A 22,084-nucleotide genomic window follows, 5' to 3' on the forward strand; every position below is an offset into this window, starting at 1 on the left:
GTACACTATATGTGGGTAAGCTAGATATGTAGCTGAGTGGTAGAGTTCTTGCCTAGCATATCTGAGGCTCTAAGTTCGGTTTCCAGTACCACAAACCAAATCAAAACAGAATGATTTGCAAATAAATGGAAAATTTGTACATGTAGTTCAGCCTTGCATAACTCGTTGTCCTGCTGTAGGCCAAGGCAATCCATAATGCCTCTTATTAATGCAGGCCTAGGAGATCCTTGTCTGTAGAGTAGAGAGGAGGAGCCTGTGGTCCTGATTGATCTGCACCATCAACAGAACATCTGCGAGGCAGGCTCATAGCATTATCCAGACCAAAGAGTCTAGCAAGGGATCTACTTTTGGTAGCTGTTGTGTTTATTTCTTAAAAGGAGAAGAGTTATCATGTCAACAATGAGGAAGAGCTAAGACTAAGAACAGTGAGGAGAGGGCTAGGTTAGGGTGGCTGATGAATTAAATGTGTGTGATGGAGCCTAGGTCAATTGAAGAAGAGGCAGGAAACAGACTTTTGGAAAATAGGTCAGAACACAGAGAAATGGGAATAAGAAAGTATTTTGTGTTAATTGAAAAGACCTCAAAAGCTTTTCTGATAATTCTTTCTTGTAAAAATAATAAGATCTACTCAGGGCATTTCTGGTTAAAGCATTTTATACACTGTCTGCTCATGTGTACATAAAACCTAATGGAAGCCTTTGGGTCTTGCTGGAAGTCAGGCTAAAATACATCAATGCCCAGGCAATGCTTTTTTATATGCCCCAAAAGTATAGACAACAAAAGCAAAAACTAGACAAATGGAATTATACCAAACTAAAAAGCTTCTTACAGTTAGGGGAGCAATCAGTAGAGCAAGTGAGGCAACAATTCTGAGAGAGAGGGAGATGGGGGAGAGGGAGAGGGAGATGGGGGAGAGGAAGAGGGAGATGGGGGAGAGGGAGAGGGAGATGGGGGAGAGGGAGATGGGGGAGAGGGAGAGGGAGATGGGGGAGAGGGAGAGGGAGAGGGAGAGGGAGAGGGAGGAGAGGGAGAGGGAGAGGGAGAGGGAGAGGGAGAGGGAGAGGGAGAGGGAGAGGGAGAGGGAGAGGGAGAGGGAGAGGGAGAGGGAGAGGGAGAGGGAGAGGGAGAGGGAGAGGGAGAGGGAGAGGGAGCGATTGCAAAATAGATTGGGAAAGAGGCCAGTGTCCAAAATACACACAGAACCAACTCAATAGCAAGAAAACAAATAGAGCCATTGAAAAGTAAACAAAGTACCTGACTGGCTATTCCTCCAAAGAATATATCAAGATTACCAGTAGAAATATGAAAAAAAATAACACCATTAGCTGTCAGAGAAATGCAAATGCCATCCATCCAGAGATACCATATCACCCAGTTACAATGGGTGTTATCTCAATGGCAAAAGTGAGAGGTGTTGGCAAGGATGTGGAGGAAAGGAAGTTGCTGTACCCAATTGATGGGAATGCAAATTAGCACGGTACAGTAGGGGCTGGGTGTAGTGGCACATACCTATAATTCCTAGCACTCAGGAGGTTGAAACACGAGGACTATCTCCTCTGAGCATTAACCCAGAAGATATGAAATTGGTAGGTCAAAAATATGTATATGTGTGTCTGTATGTATGTTCATTGCCACAACAGCCAAGACACAGAAACAAATTAAGTCTCCATCAACAAATGAGTGGATAGAAAATATGATTTATCTATGCAGCAAAGTATTATCCCTCCTGAACAAACAAAAAGATTTAGGGCTGGGGGAAAAGTGGTTAAAGCGCTTGGTATACAAACATGGTATCTGAAGTTTCAGTTTCCAGAAGCCATGTAAAGACGAGCATGACAGTTCACCTGTAATCCCAATCACTGATGGTAGAATCAGGATCCACAGAGCAAGCCAGCTTTGACTAGCGATTGAGAGACCCTGCCTCAATGAATAAGGGGGAAGAACAGTTGAGGATGATCTCTGACATTAACTTCATGTTTCCATGTGAACAAGCACCCATGTGCATGTACCCCTTACATGTGCACACACACACAATGAAACACACATGTGTAACAGGTGCAACACAGTACACATACAAAACTGGAAAAAAAGGGGGGGGGGAGAAGAGAAAGAGTCTCTCATTTGTAGTAACACAGTATTATGCCAAATATAACAAGTCAGACAATTACACACATAACGTGGGCTAAATATGGACTCTGAAAAATATCGATTCTGGAGACTAAGAGGTGAGCAGTAGAGAGATGCTGGCCAGAGGGTACAAAGCATGTTTATAGGAGATAAAATGATCTCTCTGCGTGTGGTGTGCATAGTACATGTATATGAGTGTGCCACTGTGCATGTATGACGGAGCCAGAGGGGGATGTTGGCTTTCCTCTACCCATCTCTGCCTCATTCCTTTGAGACAGGGTCTCTCACTGAACCCGAATGTCACTTATCTTCCAGCTAGCCTGTCAAGTCCCCACGGCCATTGTCTCTCTGTTCTCTATGGAATTAGAAGGAGACATGTAGCTGTGACTGGCTTTTAACATCGGTGCTGGGGGTCCAAGTGCAGGTCTTCGTCATTACAAAGCAAGCATCTTTCCCCACTGAGCCATCTACCCAACAGTTGCAAGATATAATTAAACAAACGTTAGTTCCCAATTCCCAGCTTAGTGCCTCTTACGAGAACTCTAATAGTGATGTTATCAGAATGACCCTGGGACACTTATATGGGGTCATCTCCATGTTTGCTCATATGTGACTTAACACATGTCAAGATTCTCCCACAAGTTTACATTCTAATTTGTTCTCTGTAGAGAAAGTCACGGCCACAGGAAATCCTCTAAGTTCAATCGCATGTATTTTATATCCTTTGGCCTCTCCTAGTCACACCCATTTTATATCTATCTCATCAACTCTTCCTACTTGATTTGCTAGACCTAATGGCTGGAGACATAGGTCTGTCCTCAAGCAAGCCTGCTCTATCTCACAGTCTCTGCTGTGGTAGCTGGCTCTGCCTTTTCCCCCTTATTTTAAGGTATGATCACTGTTGTCAACAGAACATCATCTTGTGCCGGGCTGGATTCCTATCAAGGCTGACATCCTTGCTCTCCTCTGGTATATGCTAAGCAGAGTAACACAGTGCCTGCATTGGAGTGATAAATATGATTGTGTACGTTTATACAATCCCCCCAACAGTTTTCTATTACACTTAACATTCAGAATCTTCATCATGGTCAACAGGTCCCAACTGAGCCACACCCCAGACATTTCTCTGATGTCATCTCCTCCACTCTTTCTACTATGTATTCTGCTGTCCTTTGAACATATGAAGTCTGCTTTCTCTTGGAGCCTTTCTAAAACTGTCATCTATGTCTCAAGAGGGGCACTTCCAACATTTGTCATGTCCACGCTGGGTCTTCTTCGACGTCTTGAATGTACCCTTGTCGCAAAGGACTTGAGTAACTTGTAACCTCTCTTTCATGACGTTCAGTCTTCCAGTATACTTATCCCTCTTTCCACTTTCTTTCTCTCTCCTTCCCTCTGTTTTTCTTGGAATTTGTTGTGTAATCCGGCCTGGCTTCGGCTTCCCTGTCCTCATGCCTTGGCTCCCCAGTGCTGGGATCACAATGTGTACCTTCGTGCCAGCTCTTCTACTTTTCCATTAAGAAAAGCAAATCATTGTTCTTGAGATAAGATCTTACTATATAACCTAGGGTGACCTCAGGCTCACGATCCTGCTGCCTCTGCCTTCTGAGTGCCGGGATTTCGGGCATGTGCCACCATGATCAGCTTTAAAATATTTTTATTATATATATTTATTTTGTATATAATATACTTTGATCTACATAGTAAGATAAGGCAAGGAAATTTCCTTATGTGTCTTACCATTACTACCTTCCAGTGTATGATAAAAAAGTCTAAAGCATCCCACTGTGGGACATTTCCATTTTACAGCACAGTGTCCATTCACAGTTTAGATGTTGTCATTCTATATAACTGCATCCACTCTTTGCCCTTAGTAACTACTATTTTACTCTGTTTATATGAGTTTAACTTAAAGAAAGGCTTTATTAAATGTTTGTTTATTTTATATGTATATGTGGTGCAGTTGGGCACAACATGTGCCACAGTGTTCCTATGCTATTCAGAAGACACCTTGAAAGGGTTGACTCTCTTATCTTTACCACATCAGTTCTGCTGCTTAAACTCAAGTTATTAGGTTTGGTGGCAAGAACCCTCTGAGCCATCTTGCCCGCCTGAGTTTGACTATTGTAGCGTCCATATACAAATGAGATCATATAACATCTTTTTCTGCTTGTGCTTGCTTTATTTTACTTAGCATATGTGGTGGTTCGAATGAGACCAACCCTCATAAGTTCATATATTTGAATACTTGCTTCCCAGGATTAGTGGAACTGTTTAAGAAAGATTAGGAGGCATGGCCTTGTTGGAGAAGGTGTGTCATTGGGGCAGCCATAGAGGTCTCACAAGCCCATGCCACTCCCAGTTAACTCTCTTTGTCTTGTGCTTGTTATCAAGATGTAAGCTCTCGGTAATTGCTCCAGTGTCATGCCTGCCTGCCTGCTGGCATGCTCCCACTATGATGGTCATAGACCCTAACCTTCTAAAACTGTAAGCCCCTTCGAGGTAGCCTTGGTCATGGCGTTTTATCATGGCAATAGAAAAGTAACCTAGACAGCATCATATGTTTTGAACTCATAGTCCCTATGTCTTTGTCCCCAAGTGCTGGGATTATAGATGTGAACCATTGTACCAGGCTCCAGAGTTTCAGTTTCTCCACCTCTACTCCCTGAAGGTGAGAACTGAACCCATCTGAACTAAATCATTAACCCCTAGACTCTCTTTTTTAAAGGCTGGATAATATTCCATTGTGTGAATGAGTATCGCAGTTTCTTCGTCTACGAATCCACAGATTGGTACTAAATTGCTTCCAAACATTGGCCACGGTGAATAATAATACATCAGTGAACTTGGGTGCTCAGCTGTCTCTTTGGCAAACTGACTCCTTTTCTTTAAGTAAATGGCCAGAATCGTGATTATAGGTCACATGATAATTTTATTTTTAGAATCTGAATAGTTTTCATACTGTTTTTCCACAATGGCTACCTTAATTTACATTTTCACTAACAATGAACAAGGGCCACCTTTCTTCACATTCTTTCCCACACTTGCTATCTTTTGTTGTTTTGACAACAGCAGTTCTATTTGAGGGAGGGCAACACCTCAGTGTGGTTTTAATATGCATATTACTGAAGAATAATGGTATCAAACTAAGTTTTTTCATGGACCTGTTGGAGTTTCTCTAATTACTTTTAAACTGCTTTCTTGCTATTTGATTGAGTTCCTTGTGTGTTTTAGATATCAACCTCTTAACTAAGATTTACAAATGTCTGCTCCTATTAGAGAGCTGCCCTTCGTCTCGACGGCTTCATCTTCAGCGTGAAAGGTCTGGAAAACATTGCAGACCATACTTGTCTATTTTTGCTTTGTCATCTGATTTGGGGCTTGAGCACTGTAAAAGCATTGCCTGGTTTAATGCATCTCTTTAGGATGTATTAGGATCTCCCCTTCACGTCTCCTGTTCTGGTGCTAAGCCCACTCCAAGCTGATGCTTGTGTGTGCTGGCAGAAAGGGACCTGGCTTCATTCTTTTGTGTGAGAATCTCCAACTTTTCTCAGAACCATTAATTAAATAGATTGTGTATTCTCTGTGGGGTTTGCTGGTTCCTTGTAAAAAATTAGTTGGCCGTCCATTGTTAGACTTGTTTCTTGGCATTCTGTGTGTACCATTAGCCATGAGTCAGATTTTATGCAAGTACCATATCATTGTGATGACTTTAGCTTGCACAGTCAGCATTAGAAACGGGTTGTCTTTTCTTTTTGCATGCATATAACCCAGAATAGCCATAGCTATATGCACACGTACACACACACACACACACACACACACACACTGAGATAGGGGGATCAATCTAAGCACAAATGTAAGCAAATATAATTTTAAAAGAAAACCCATTATTCAATATCCCTGTAACTATGGCCACCTGTGAGAATCCCAGAACCTAAAGAGAGGAACAGAGATTTCCAGTCCAGGGAAGTTGTCTAACGCCCAGGGCATAGCCTATCTCTTACTGCTCTGACTACAAGGTTCTAGCAGGCATAGCCCCTGCCAAAGGGTCTGGGAAGTCCCTGAGTGAGGCCCGTGGTTCTTAACTGCTTCTATAAACAGCATTCCATGGTTATTTTAGTCTTGTTTAGCTTTTTAAAAGTTTGTTATTGCTGATGTAATTTTTGCCCTGTGTCTAGTAGTTGGAGCACATCTCCCTGGCTCCTGACTATTAAGTTTTGGAACTTTGTAAATACAAACTTTACTTTGACATGACATCACTTCCAAGTCCCAAAACGTAACCACCCAGCACTAAGATATAAACACATTTGTTCCCAGACACTGGGGGTTTGAGACTGCAGATCACAGACTAACACTAGAAAGAGGAAACCCCCAGCCTATATAATTTTGAGTTTGCTTGCCACGGTCCGCCTCCTAATATGGTTAATATTAACAACAGCAATAGAAAATGATGAGTGGTCTCTTAAGGGAACGCCCACAAGCTGCAGCTTAAAAATTCTTGGTCAAAAGTAGATCCTTGAGTCTCCACTGCCAGAAATTTGGGTTAATCTATTCTGAGGCAGAGATCAAGACTCGCTATTGCCAAGTTCCAGTCAGCACCTCCTGCCTCCCACCATGGTGCCGAGGCTGTGGCCTTTAAACAGACATTTCTAAAACTTAAAAACAAATGTGTTTGCTTATCGTGTGTGTGTGTGTGTGTGTGTGTGTGTGTGTGTGTGTGCGCGCATGCGTGTGAGCACGGGATACTATGTGGAGGTTAGACAGAGAATAACTTACTGGAATCAGTCTTTTCTTTCCACCATGTGGATTCTGGGGATCCAACTTAGGTCATCAGGCTTGGCTGCAGTACCTTACACACTATGAGAACACTTGTTTGTTTGTTTGTTTTTTCAGGATGCACCATGAGGAAAAGGTGACTCAAAATCAAGTTCCTGTCTTTGTCAAAATGGAAATAACATGGTCCTTAGCTATCAGGATGAAAGACTACATACATAAGCCAGGGAGATGGCTCAGTGGGTGCACATTTGTGACGACATTTGAATTCTCCCGACCCATGTAAGCCAGGCAGGATAGTGTGTGCCTGCAATCCTTGTGTTTCTGCAGGAGACGGGAAACAGAGATAGGAGAATCTCTGGAAGCTTGCAGGCCTTGTGAACACAGCTTCGAACAACCAGGAGACCCTGTCTCAAGTGAAGTGGGAGAAACACTAACACCCAAGGTTTTCCTCTGACCTCCATAGACACACTGTGGTGTCCATTTGTACTCACATATACAAACATACATTGCACATATCACCCCCCCCCCCCAAATAACAAACTACACATAACACACACTGAAGGAAAGTTGAGATGGATATGTAACATGTACTGTTAAATATAACAAATCCATAACCCAAGATGTGGGTTATCTCATACTCAAACTCATTGCCCTCCACAAACCCACAGCCTCTAAATGTTTCAGAGGCGTGTACATGCAACTGTTCTATCTTTGCTCTTAATGAAGTTATTAAAATGAAGTTAACAGAGATGTCCCAATGGCAATTCTATCACAGGCTTAGCTGTAGCCCCTCATCTGGTAATGAAGTGATGAAAAGATTCAGGATTTTATACATTACTATATTTATTTTATACTTTAGAGTTTCTGGAAAGATTGTTCTGTGTAGCAAGGCCTTCAGGAATACGAGGTTGGCTAATGGAAACAGGCAGAGTGGGATTGTACATATTCACAGTGTGATATGCAGAGTGAAATTGTATATATTCACTGAGTAGTGTGCAGAGAGACTGTCTTTTTATCTCAGTTAATGATGAGATAATACTTCAAGGAAACCTGTGAGGGACACTTGTCAAAAGTGATGAGTCTTTAGGGGCTAGAGAGATGACTCGGCGGTTAAGAGCATCTTTTCCAGAGGTGCTGAATTTGGTTCCAAGAACCCTCATTCTGGCTCACAACCAGCTCTAACTCTGGTCCCAGGGGATCTGTCACCTCTTCTGGCCTCCAGCTGGTATTGCACACACAGGGTACACATACATGCAGGCAAAACATCCATACACATAAAATTAAATGAAGACAAAGTCTTTGTTGTTCATCTTGGCGAAGAGAACAATTATACCTCAGTGTATCTTTTTAAGCCATCTCTTCTGAAGTCATATTGAATTACAAAACACATTACACGAGCAGGTGGACAGACTAGTTCGTTTGTTCACTTTATTTGGGTGTTCCTAGTTTCCAACCATCTGTGAATAAGTAACAAATGACTGTGTATTAGGCACTTTCTCTTCCCAGTGGCAAAATACTGGAGACAAACAATTTACAAGAAGGAAAGACTTCTTTTGGCGTCAAGTTTCAGAGATTTTTAGCCTATGGTTTTTTGGTCTTGTGCTTCAAGCTACTGTCTTGGAGGATGCTGGTAGGAGACCTGTATACTGCGTGGAGACTGAGGGAGGAGCTAGTCTCATCATACACCCTTCAGTGGGACCCCTCCATGGACCCAGCTTCCTTCTACTGGGTCCCACCTCTGACTTAAAGTGCTTACCCCTACCAATAGGGCACACACAGGGTTCCTAGGCACATCTTATCTCCAACTTACACTCACTGACCCCTTCAGACTTCAGAGTACAGTTCCTAAAAACAGGTCACTCTTAGTGTGGCTAGCACACTAGCTTTATGTGAGGAAACAACACAGACATGTCTATTTTCTTGAATCAGTATATTATAGAAATCCATGGTTATAGGTGTTATTTACAGGGGTTGGATCCTACCCAAGGCCACCTTCTGAGTTAGCAGCCTTGTCCTCGGGCCTCGCTCAATCAGAAGCCATCTTTAACAATCTGCCATTTTAGAAGAATGGATTTACATTCAGAAGAATCTATTTACCTTTAACTGATGTTCTTTGTTATTTGCATATTTATGCACAGCAGTGTTGACAAACATGCATATTGCCAAGGAAACTTTAAATTTTCACCCCCAGAGCCATAAAGATGAAGAGTCCAGATCATTCATCCCCAATGACTTGGAGTAATTTATTTATTTTTTTCTGTGATTAATACACTAAAGTATAAATTACTGATTTATTATTGGTGTTGGTAACATTGACATACATACACATCTACTGGTAACTATTTAGTACCAACCACCTTGTCCTACCTCCAACTACAGTTCCCTAAAATAATTTGAGACAGGCCTTCATGTAGTCCAGTGTGACTCACGGACTCCCTAAGTAGCCAAAGCTGGCCTCGAACTTCTGTTCTTTCTGCTTCCAGCCCCTGAGTATTACAGGTGGATACCATCTCTGTCGGGGTTTACTCAGTGCTGGGGAAAGCACTATATTAGGTGAGCTACATCTGCAACCCAGTCATAAGTCATCAAAAATCACGTTTCAGGACTCTCAGGTTAAAATGTCCATTCAAGTTACCCTTGTTCATTTGAATGTCAAAGCTTCTCTTCTTGCCCAAGGATATTGTGCATAGTTTCCCCCTTAGATTCCCTTTTGTATTGTTTCAAGATAGTATCAACCACAAAGCGCTCCCAACGCTGTGTGGTGTAAACGTTGAATAAATAAAACCACGAGATTAGCAACAATATCTCTGACGAACGCACTGGCTCATTTTAATTTAGAGGGCGCCAGCCCCACGTCAGTGAGGGATTCAAAAGCTACCGGGACAGCACCTCAGGCCAGAATCGTGAGCACCTTGGCGCCACTAAAGTTTCAGTACACGGTCATCCTGGCAGCAAGGAGAGGAGCCTTGGCTTGTTTAACACAGTCCCTCAGTTTTCTAGGTAGCTGCTCGGTTGCCTGGAATCTGCAGATTATTTTTTTCCTCGCTTGCTGCACAGGGCCTGATCCGTACCCCGGGCGGCGCCGGGACAGGTGAGCCTGGCGGCGGCGACCTAAGAACGTGCTCAGGTGTCAGGGTCCCGCTCATAGCGCGTGGCTCAGGCCAGGTGCGGGCGCCCAGGTGCGCGGCGCGAGGCTGCAGCTGCTCTGGGTCCCCGACAGCGGGCGCCGCTGCGGCAGCGGCCGAGCCGAGCGCCTGGGCTGCGCGACTCCGGGCAGCTCCTTGGCGATCGGCCCCCACCGGGTGGCCAAGAACTCCGCCCGGGGGCGCCCCGGGGTCCCTGTTGCTGCGGGCGCCGAGGGGGCGGTTCCGGTCCGGACCAGCGAGGGGCGAGGGAAACACCCCGGGAGCCCCGCGCCCTGGCACCATGAGACCCGCCGCGCCTCCTCCCGGGTCCGGAGCTGTACAGTGTGCTCGCTGAGCCCCCTGCGGTCGCCGCCTCGTAGAGTGGCACCAAGAAGGTGGAAGAGGAGGAGAAGGCGACACTCGGGAGAGCAGTGCCCGGACAGATTTGGCCGCTCCTCCACCCCCCGAGAGCTGGCGACTCCCGGGTTCCCCAGCCTTATCATGAGCCGGGCGCCAGCCGGGCTTTAGGAGAAACTGAGACGCCGGAGCGAGTCGAGACAATTCTTTGGTTGCTAAGGTAATTGTAGTTGGACAAAAAAGGGACAAGAAAAGAACCCGGAGGAAAAGGAATGGAAGCCGCACCCGCGCCCCGATCTGTGTGGCTTGCATTCCTCGGGGGTGGGCGCTTGTCCATTTCGGATGCGTGACAGGTGCGGGTGTGTGTCTGCAGTTTGGGACTGTGCAGGGCGAGCTTACGTAAGTGACTCGGCGAGCTGGCATGCGGACTTGTGTGGGATGGGTGCAGGTCTGCGTGGAAATCGCCTTCCCGGCTTTGGGGTGGGACGCGCTCCGAGCCTGGGCCTGGAGGGCGTGCGGGGCCCCGAAGGCTTTCTCTTCTTCCCAGCCATCCGCTCGGAGAGCGCAGGTGGGGGAATCTACCTCCAGCAACTTTTCCTGAGAATAAGCTCCCGATTTGTGGGTTGAAAGGGCGAGGCTCCGTGGTGAGGTGAGGACCGCAGGGGCGGGTGGTGAGGTCTGAGGCTTGGGAGTTGCTTTCACAGACGGTAGGTATAGGCTTTTCTGAGCAGGTCAGGCTGCTTAAAAAGTGTGATGAGGGAAGTGACCCAGAAAATTTAAATTTGTTCAGAGGAAAAGCTGCGGGTTTTCATTCTTTTTTAATTTGACAAAGTGGGTGCGTTTTCTCTCTCACGGAGACAGTGGCATTTCTAAGTCTGCAAATAAATTGAACATGTTTTGAATCTCGTTGGTTTGGAATTATTCTCGCAGCATCAGTGCCTGCTTAGAAACTGGACCTGTAGGTAAGTTCTGATAAAAGCCCTTTAGCAGCCCTAAAGGAAAACTTGAAAGGCAACCAGGAGGAGGTTAAAGCCCACCATTTCATCTTTTTCTCTCCAGGGAGAATGGGAGAGTAAGACCTGGGTTGGTGTTTATCAGGCTGTTAGAGGATGGGTTGCCAGTATGTGCGCGATGCGTCGAAGCCCTTTGCTGTCCGAGGATAGTACACTATAAACAAGGCTCCCACAAGTCAGTTTCACAACTAGGTAGATGGGCAATTGTGTGGAGTTGGATCTGGGCTGCCTGAAAGTTTCTGTGACTTCTATATTTATTCTTGCTCTGAACTTACTTTGCATTAGAAGGGACGTATCCCTTCAAAGTGGAGAACAGAGGGAAACAGGACAGTTCCCACAGACACACCTTTGTAAGCCAAAGCCTTTATGCACGGGTACTGCAGAGATGATAAATTGTTTGAGTTCTTTCGCTGCTAGGGCTGTTAATCTAAATCGTGTAGCTACCGAGGTGATCTTGGGCACTGTAAGCTCCAGTGTGGGGAAAGCTTCCTTCCACTAACTCCTTCCTTCCCTAAAGCAGCTGTAGAGTTTAGAAATGTCAGCTGTCGGGAGGTATTCCGGTGAAGGTGTTTTTCTTTCCATAGTCTTAACTTTGCTCTTCATTCACCTTCTGAAATTTCAGTTAACATTCACTGAGCTTATTCTGCTGAGAGACTTTCAGTAAAACGTTTTTCTTTGAAGCTATCAATTCGTCACATCAAATCTGACAGGAAAAGGATGCCTGTGTGGCTTCGAGGTCTCTTTAAATGAGACTTATTTGTTTATTTATGATTTATGAAATCAGATAACCAACATAATTTTTTTTTCTAAATCAGCAAACACTTATGGGGAAAAAGACTCATTGGGCAATGGAATTTGCCAGTAAATTTCAAGATCTTACTGTCCCACATGAATGGACGTGTGTGTGTGTGTGTGTGTGTGTGTGTGTGTGTGTGTGTGTGTGTGAAGGCAAGATCATTCTGATCCCTTTGTTTCTGGTTTTCTCTCATATGTTTTTATTCTCTGAGGTCCTGCACATTCCAGGGGTTAAACATGGAGATAAAAGAGAGAAGCTGTCTACCACATTTTTTTTTCTTTTTCTTTTCAAAAGGGATGCTCTCAGAGGGCTCAATACTGGGATTAATTTTTTTCCTTTAGCTCCCCAGCTAGTCTTAATTCTTGGTGCTTTGAACCTCAGTATGCATTTAACCTCCTTGTTTATTTTCAGGGCGTCTGGGAGAATTCATTTAATGAAGTTCATCTTCATTGTAACATATGGTGCCATATAAATAATTACTCTAATACTATCTGTCCTGCCATATAGAAAGGAATAGAAATACAAAATAAACCTTTCCGCAGAATGATATGGGTAGAAAATGGTCAAAAGCAAAAACAAAAAACAAAACAGTTTTACTTTCCCCTCGTGATTAGAGACGTATCATTCACCTATTGGAAACAATTTGGGGAAAAGAAAGACTCTCTGCAATGTCCCACAGACGCTGACACAGCTGTTGCCATACATTCCTCCAGGTGTTAAGCTTGGTAAGTCTTCATGGGGCCCCCCTCTCTTACCTCTGGATTTTCAAATCTCATAAATTGAAGTTCTGTCTTGTCGAATGCTTGGGAAAGAATTGCTAATATCTTAGGTGATTTCAGTAGGATCAGGCTGCAGTGTTCATTTTCGGTCCTTATTTTCAAACATAGTCCTCTATCCTTTGGAAGGCAGAGTTCGAGCTTCCAGCTGAAAGGAACTGGGACTGGGGAGGAGCTGGGATGGGGCGCCCCACCCTTTCCAACGTGGGCCGCTATTCAGGTGGGAGACCTGAGTTGTGGCTGCAGTTTGTCTGTAACTCTTCTGGAAGGGCAGGGACTTTCAGATTTAGCTCAATGAGTTTATGACCTGTGTGTTGCTTTGACTTTCGATGAGAATGGTCTGTTTGAAGAGGTTCTGGCTCACTCCGCCCGGAGTTAGCCTGTGAATTTACACTTTCAACAAATCTCTGACTCCGCTGACTATATGAGACCAATAACCCTTTTGGAGCCAAAGTCTTCCCATTCCTGTAAGCAACCAGGTTCCCCGGTACTTACCTGTCAACAACTTTGTTTCCAGCCAGTTCGTCAGGAAATGCTGGTTCAATCAATATCAGTTTTCTCTATAGGAGGTAAATTTTCCAAACTAGTCAAGATAAAAAAGAGACACCCAGAACTTGGTACTGTGGAGTTTGTAGTAAGAGTAATTATTAGTCATGTAACCCAGTTCTTCAAACAGCAGGGAAGGGAAGGCTGCTTACACATAGGCAATTAAATTGAACAGTAACCTTAATGACTTGCATTAAATAACTAGGAATAGGGGCCCAAGACATTGTAAACCACGAACCGAATGCCTCCCAGTTGCATTCTGGGGTCCTGTAAGAGGCAAGTCTTTGCTACCACATGGCAGTTGGCCCTCCGTATCTGCAGGATCCTTATCTGCCCATCCAACCAACTGCTGATCAAAACTTCAGAAAAAGATGTATTTGTGCTGAACACATACAAACCCTGCCCCCATTTATCATTCCCGTGGTGGTTAGTTTTAACTGTCAATGTGGCACAGCCTGGATCTACCTGAAAAGAGAGTCCTGATAAAGGATTCTTTAGATCGGGTTGGTCATGGATACGTCTGTGGAAGATTGTCTTTGTTGTCTTTATTGATGGGGAGGAGCCAGCCTGGAAGTGAGTGGCACCATTCCCAAGTTTTGGGCACTGGACTTTATTGGAGGAGGAGAAACTAAGTAAGCATTAAGCAGGCAGACACTTGTTTTTTCTGCTCTTCATTATGGGTGTGCTGGGACCAGCTTCATTAAGCTCTTGTCCATGGCTTCCCCACAAGGATGAACCTGAAACTGTGAGCCAAAACAGACCCCTTCATTCTCTCTCTCTCTCTCCCTCTCTCTCTCTCTCTCTCTCTCACACACACACACACACACACGAATATATATCCATATATATATAATATCTATCTATCTATCTATCTATCTATCTATCTATCTATCTATCTATCTATCTTCCAGGTATTTTATCACAGTAGCACAAATGAAACATTTCCTATCCTATATGGTTTAGGTACTATCTGTATAATATTTGCATTGTACTAATTATTGTAACTAACCTAGAGATGACTTAATGAATGTAAAGGAATACTTGAAGATTAGATGTAAAGGAATTTTCAGGGTTTTATGGGGGGTGTGTCCTGGATTCATTCCCTATGGATCCTGGAAGAAGACTTTTCCAGAAAGGGAGGAGGGAGTTTGTTAATAATAACATAATCCAGGAAAGCAATGAAGAGAGCAGTCAATGACTCCCTGCTGTCCCCTCCCCTCAAAAGTTGGAGCTCTGCTCATTAGAGACACAGGTATCTGTGAGATGGGTGCCCATTTTGTGATTAGGTAAACTAAGGCTTAGAGAGATACATTAACTTGCACCCAAAGCTAGTAAGTAGTAACATCAGAAGTTAGACTAGGCCTGTCTGGTCCTGGAGGGAGGAGCTTCTAACCTGCTTCTGCTGAGCCCCAAGTGGTTGCCTGTGATAGACAGGAGATCCAGCCAGGGAGGGGTTCCAGGTGGCTGCCATAGCCCACTTAGAACTTTTGCTTATCCTTCTATAGTTATGTACTGAAGGGAAAGCCCCTCCTTCTATTTGGATGTTACACACATAGAGCACAGAACACTCACGTTTGGGAAACCTCAAGCGTATTGAATTACTGGGCTGTGGAGAGGCTTTATCACACGAGCAAGATGACTTGACTTCTAATCCCTAGCACTTGCATACAAGTCTGGGACAGTAGCCTGGGACTGTGATGCTAGCACTGGAAAGGCGGAGACAGAGGACCCCTAGGGTTGCTGGTCAGTCAGTTTAGATAACTCAGTGAGCTCCAGATTCAGTGAGAGAGACTCTATCTCAAAAATGAGGTGGAGGGCTAGCAAGATGGCTCGGTGGATGGAGGAGCGTACTGCCAACCTTGATTCCCTGGGTTGGATTCTTGGGACATACAAGGTGAAAGGTGAAAAATGACCCCTCAAAATAGTTCTCTGATCTCCATACATGCATCATGGCACACATACTCCCCTCTCCCCTGAAAGTAAATAAAGCTGTAAGTAAAACAACGAATAAGATAAAGAGTGAGCGAGGAAAGGCACCGGATACCAACTTCACAGTGATTAGAGGGAAGTACCTTATACAGACTTCTGGCCTCTTTGTGTGCACACATGGGTGCTCACACCTGCACACACACAAATATACACCACACACAGTCACATACACAAAAATACATCACACATACATACAAGCACTCACTCACACAAATGTACACCACAGTCAGATACACATACACACTCACACAAACATACACTACACACACTCACATTATAAACATACACTATACACATACTCTTACACAAACATAGACACACACACTCATGCTCACTCACACAAACATATACCCCCCCCCCCACATACACACAATCAAATAGAAGTTAAAAAAATCATAAATACTTGAATGGACAAATGAATTGGTCTTTTATCTGCAGTTATTAAAATTAGTTTGTTTAGACAGCTTGACTTTTCTAGATAGTCTGGTAAAGCCATCAAAGAGACAGCCACCTTTGAGTTGAGCCTTGGAAGCATTCTCTTACTCTCTAGTACTTGATTTCCTCTGAGGCTGTGTCCTTGTTAAAGGGAAACCATTCACAAAGCCTGCTGAGATGAGGTCTCCTGAATCAGTGTGATGTAGTGTTGGAATTCTCTGGAAGTTCTCAAGCCACCAGTGTTGCCTTCACTGGGCCCAGAGCCCAGACAGAGAACCACTGCTGTTTGAACTTCAAGTTTTTCATCTGTCAAATAAATACAGCCACTCCACCCTGGGTGGGAGAGACTGATGGCAGAGGGTTGTGTATCGAGTCAGCGAGAAGCTCAAGAAGATGGATACACCACAGGGAGTCTTTTTCTGGTTGGCTTTCTCTTGACTTGACACACCCAGAATTGTCTGGAAAGGGGAACCCCTGTTTAGAAAATGCCACTACCAGATTGCCTGTAGACGAGTCTATAGGGTGATTCCTTGGTTAATGATAAATATGGGAGGGTCTAGCTCTTGAGGGACTGTACCCACCCTGGGCAGGTGGTCCTGGATTCTGTAAGAGGAAGGCTGAGCAAGCTATGAAGAGCAAGCCTCTAAGCAGCACCCCCCCCCCCCGTGACCTCTGCACCAGCTCCTGCCTCCAGGGTCCTTTCCTGTGTGAGTTCCTGTCCTGACTTCCTTTGATGATGGACTGTGATGTGGAAGCATAAGATAAATAAACCCTTTCCTCCAAAGGTTGGTTTTGAGCTTGCTGTTTTATCACAGCAATAGAAAGCAAATAGAAACTAGGATGGATATTTTATGAGAATTTTTTTTTTTAGCTTATGTTTATGCTATTAGGGATTGAAATCAGGGCCTCGTACATACTAGGCAGGCACTCTGCCACTGAGCTACACCTCCATCCTCCTCCTCCTCCTCCTCCTCCTCCTCCTCCTCCTCCTTCTTCTTCTTCTCTTCTTTCTCCTCCTCCTTCTCCTCCTCCTTCTCCTCCTTCTTTTTTTGAACAGGGTCACTCCATAGCCCAGGCAGGACTTGAACTTTTGGCTCATACCCCTCAGCCTCTGGAACTTCTGGGATTCCAGGCTTACACCAACAGGCCTAGTATTTTGACAAGGAATCTTTAGAAATGTTTGTGAGTAATGGACACTTATTGTTCTGGTCAAGGACTTAACAGTATCCATCTAGCATCTGATGGACTGAGTCCTTCTCAAATCCAACTTTGCAGTTCCTTCTTGGGGCCTGGGGCAGACTCATGTAAGGCAAATGGTCCAGACATCTGAGTGGAAGAGGGCGGAACATGCCAGATCTCCTCTGTAGCAGCCAAGATGCTTAATACATCTTGAGGCTGTTACAGAGGATGGGATGGATGTTGGTGAAAGCAACCATGCTTGAGTGAGATGGCCTCAGCCACATGGAGCAAAGGAAAGACATGATGATGGATCAGTGTTGACATGGTACCTGGGCGATGTAAGTGACGATGTAAGTGGAGTGGTTATAATCTCACCCTTACTGTACTAACTCAGATCTTACTATTTCCTGTGAGACTAAATCTTGCTGTGTGTTTAGTTTGATCTTGAACATGTAGGCTCAATTAAACCTTAACCTCCTGAGTAGCTAGGACTAGTCACTAGTAGTGTGTGACTGCTGGTCCCCCCTAGCTTAAACTCAGATCTTCTTGGACTTCAAGGTCCTAAGGCTGTGTTGTATCTCAAGTTGAAGGCTAAACAGATACCTCCCGAGATGCTTTCAGTCATTTTGGTGACAATGAAAAACAAACAAACAAACAAACACAAAACAAAACAAAACAAAACAAAACTGAAAGGATTTTGAGTGACTTCTTAGGAATGCTTAGCATTTACATGACAGGGCACTGACAGAAAACAAACAAACAAACAAACAAACAAAAAACCCACCCACCCAACCAACCAAAAAAACACCACAGCTCTCACTCAAAGAGAATGAGAGATGGTTTATTCTGGAGCCAAATTTGAGTGACTATTGGAAGCATAAGCTGGATTACTCCAGGTCCCAGGTTCTCATGTGACAGCAGCCTCATGGAGTTATAAATCAAAGCATTTAAAAATGCATTGGTGAAAAACAGCAGAGACAGGTATAGCAAAATTGGGACTCTCTCCTTTAGGCCTCAGATGCTATCTGATAACAGTCTTGGCTTTGGAGTTGGTGGAAGCTAGAAGTCTGCCAAGTTAATAGATTTCAAAAAGGTTCTGAATCTATGACTAATGGATAAAAACATTAGGTCTAACACAGAGGTGGGCAAGCAATGGCTACTGCAGGGGGTGGGGCTAAAAGTAGCACAATGTAAGGTAACTGGGCTCTGGACCTGCAACATTCCAACCTCCCCACACCATTGCACTTCAAATTAGTCAATCAGACTTGGTAGATGCAGTTTCTTTCTAGAAATTCTCATTCACAGGAGGTGCATATGACACTATTAGTTTAGAGAGAGAGTGTTGGACCTGTCAAAGAGACAGGCTTTAGAAAGCAGGAAGAAATCTCAAAAGTGAGAGAAGTAACAACATGATTTTTCAAGTGAGAGATAGTGATAATAACTGGTCTTTAAATTTTGTAGAGTAAAAGCTAACATAATGGGTTGGGGTTGTGGCTCAATGCTAGCACTTCTGCCTAGCATACCTAGGATCCAGTGTTCAGTACCCACCACAAAACCCTAAGCTGAAACTAACATAAAACCTTCATAATAAAACCCACCCTAGGTCATAGTTGGTGCAATGGCACTTGGGCTCCTTACTGTCTCCTTTCCCCCGCCCCCACCCCAGGACCGTTCCTTCAGCTGCATCACGGTGACCTTTATATGTTGTGGGTCTTCTACCATTAGGAAATTCATTCCAGGAGAGCAGGGACTCCTTTATTCCCTGGTAGAACTTCAGCATCTGCTGTGGATTCTGGCTCATAGTAATTAAGAACGGCGTGTGGAATGAACAAAGGAAAAAGCTTTAGGAAACATTGCAAGTTGAAGTATGTAATAGGACTAACTAGGTCAGGTAAATAGGGAGCCAGTGGGGAGTCAGTTTAAAGAAAATTGTGATTTTTCTCTAAACATGCTTGCTTTGTAGTAATCATGCACAAGGCTTTCTCTCCTAGAAAGAAAGGCATTCAAACCCTTTTTATTCTTTTTAAAATGCGACCCTCCAACACCTTTTAAAATAGAGACGTGGTACTCCATAAGGTTACTTTCCTTCCTGTGTCTTCTTCTTCTCTGAGAAATGTAGAACAAACTTGTGGTCCTCCTGCCTCTGCCTGCTGAGTACTGAGATCGCAGTGTGCTACTATCATGCCTGGCTCTACTTCCGTCTGTTTCTGTCCTGAAATCAAAGCAGCTACCCACGTGTGATTGTGAATGGCAGCTGATGCTGGCCTCCCGGCTTGGAAGGTGTTAGAGATAGGTGAACTCTGCCTTTAAACTGAAGGCTGTGTGGTGCCAGAGAGTCCTGTGGTTGTATTTTCAATGGTTAATTCCAATTAGAAGAATCGGTGTGCTTGTTTGAATTGGTTGTATTTTAAGTGTTTGTGAAACTTAAACACTTAAAACTTAAACACTCTCTAGGAAAAAACCAAAAACCAAAAAACGAGAACTTAAACAAAACAAAACAAAACAAAACAAAACAAAACAAAACAAAACAAAAACTAATTCGATACCCTTTCCCCAAACTGCTAGGGAAGTATGAATGTATTTAGATCCCAAATCAAACAGGAAGCACCCTTGTTTTTTGGGACTTATATCCTAATGCAAAGGCTGATTCAGCATCCAGCCAGAATCTAAAGGATGCTTTCACAAGGAATGGCCACATCAATAAGAGCTGAGACTTTTCTAATTGGGGGAAGACGCTTGCATTTTCAGTGTGGCTGGTAATTTAGGGCTTAGCTGCTGGCTTCTGGGTATGGGACAGTAGACAACACAGACCACAGTAGCCAGTCTACATTCTTTGCAAGGGCAAGGCATGGCTTTGAAGAGGACTGAGGTGAGGGGGGACATGGCCCACAGAATGATCCTGGAGCAGCCCGTGACAAACAGGACATCCTCACCGGACTGAGGTGGGAGTTTCTGTCTCCCTTGTCACAGTGGCTGCAGGGTCTGCTCTCTTTTGGCTCCTTGTCCTCCCTGCCCCTACCACTCAGTGAGTCCCAAGCCAACAACCTTTCTCTCAATGCTTAATAATGGTTAACTAGAGAAAAAAGACCAGAGGCCGCCAGGAAATCATATAAAAATGGGGTACAGAGAGAGTCCACCCCAATGAGAGCATTCATTGAAGAGGCTGAGTGGGGCTTGAGACTGAGGGGTCTGAGGAGAAGTCTGGACACAGGGGCTGCAAAGGATATAGGCATTTCACTGTGAATGAAGTCAGAGTGACAAAGAGTGAGGTAGGTATGAGCAGACAACACGCCCTCCTCCAGTACAGGTTCTTAAAGACATCTGGCGTTAATGAACTTCAGGGTTCAGAGAAATCAGAGCTCAGAAAATCTGCATTGTGGGGGAAATGACCATGAGCTGATATTTCTTACGTTCCCTGAGACCAAAATGAGAACATGAAAGATGACAAATGACACTTTCCTCAGTTCCTATCGGCAGTGGAGGTATACCGCGGCCCCTCTCACTACTGAAGGGATGCTTTGGGGGATCTTGAACCCCATGCAGTGAATGCTTGCAAAAGATTTTGCTTTATGGCACCCAGCACAGAACCCCCAGGCTATATCCAAAAGCAGCAGATGGAGGAGAGAGGTTGACCGCTGAAGATCCCTGTGACTCAAGGGAGCCATAGCTAAATGGGCTTTATTCAAGTCCCTTGATGTGGCTGATAAAGAAGTCTACAGACACCTCAACACAGGCCATAGGGTATTTAGCACTGCACTAAAGAATATACTGTCAATTCTAAGTCTCTCTACCCCCTAAGTCTCTAAGTCCCCCACCACATGGGGTTGGGGGACTTCTTTTATCTTTCAGAAGCTTTTCTGAAAACTCCATGTTCCTTGTCTGCCATCTTCAGGTTAGCCCCCCCCATCCCACTTTAAGATATTTGTTAAACCCCAATTGCTAGAATTTTCTAATATTCTGTACAAGAAATGATCAGTAGACTAGCAAATGTGTATTTGAAGATAGGTCAGCTTGAGTCCAACATGGCTTCTTGGGAACTCTTGGCTGGGAGTTAACTGTGGTTGGGATTGGCTATGTTGGTTGGATATATAAAGATGAATTGTGGTCAATAAAGTCAGGGTTGTAGATTGGGAATTCATTTTCAGAGGGACTTGAATGTCACTAATATATGAAGAGTAAAGATGATGGTGATTGTGGGGGTGGTGATAGTGATGGTGGTGGTGGTGGTGGTAGTGGTGATGATGGTAATGATGGTGATTCAGGGCACTCTTGGATTCAAATATTATCTCTTCACCCCACTCAACTATATCCCAGCCGAACTCAGGTAAAAGCCAAATGTTTCAAGAAAAACATCAAATACATTTGACTTGGGGAATCAGGCATGGTTGGATTCAGGGACATAGCTATGTTAGCACCACTCTTACCTGAAGATGGTCATTAATGTGTTTGTCCTCTGATTGTCCTGAGAATGGTCACCTCCTAGAGAAATGTCCTTGTCTCAGCCCGGGGGCAGGGCTTTTGTCCCTATTGTCTAGGGTGGCACACTCTGCCAAGAGTAACTAGTCTCAGGACACCCTGCCTGTGCAACTTAGCTATGCACAAACAGCTCCAGAGCTGTCCCACCGAGAATCAAGAGAAGCTATATTCTTTCCCTAGACCTGCACATACCTGTTCTCTTCTTATTAGAACAGAGGGCCCATTGGTGTATAATGTATTTGTGGAAAAGTACACAAATCAATGCTCACTGACTCTTGAAATGGCCAATGCATCATTTTTTTTCTCCCAGACCAAGAAATAGAATGTTACCTTTCCCTCCCAGAAACCTCACGTCGCGTGTCCTTCCAGTAAACATGCACAGTTATGTCCCCCACTGATAGCCACTCAGCTGGTTCTTAGCATCATAATTGTATCATTTAGGTGAGAGGTGTGTATGGAGCCATTTTTTTCCTGGCTCCTTAAGCA

The 22,084-nt window shown here is 44.3% G+C and overlaps 1 protein-coding gene across 9 annotated transcripts in view; it reads left to right on the forward strand.

Moving 5' to 3' along the window:
* Nucleotides 1-9,775: 9,775 nt before the first annotated feature.
* The window catches only part of Rgs6 (regulator of G-protein signaling 6), a 545,511-nt gene continuing 533,202 nt past the window's right edge, over nt 9,776-22,084 (forward strand). For 2 of the 9 annotated variants that reach the window (XM_011244133.3, XM_006516070.4), the window contains exon 1: nt 9,776-10,608. The gene's annotated coding sequence lies outside the window, so the exon portion shown is untranslated. The other 7 variants (NM_001310478.2, NM_015812.4, XM_011244137.3 and 4 more) reach the window with 6 other exon arrangements.

The sequence above is a fragment of the Mus musculus genome, chromosome 12 (genome assembly GCF_000001635.26).
Source record: "Mus musculus strain C57BL/6J chromosome 12, GRCm38.p6 C57BL/6J".
In the NCBI taxonomy this organism is placed as follows: Eukaryota; Metazoa; Chordata; class Mammalia; order Rodentia; family Muridae; genus Mus; species Mus musculus.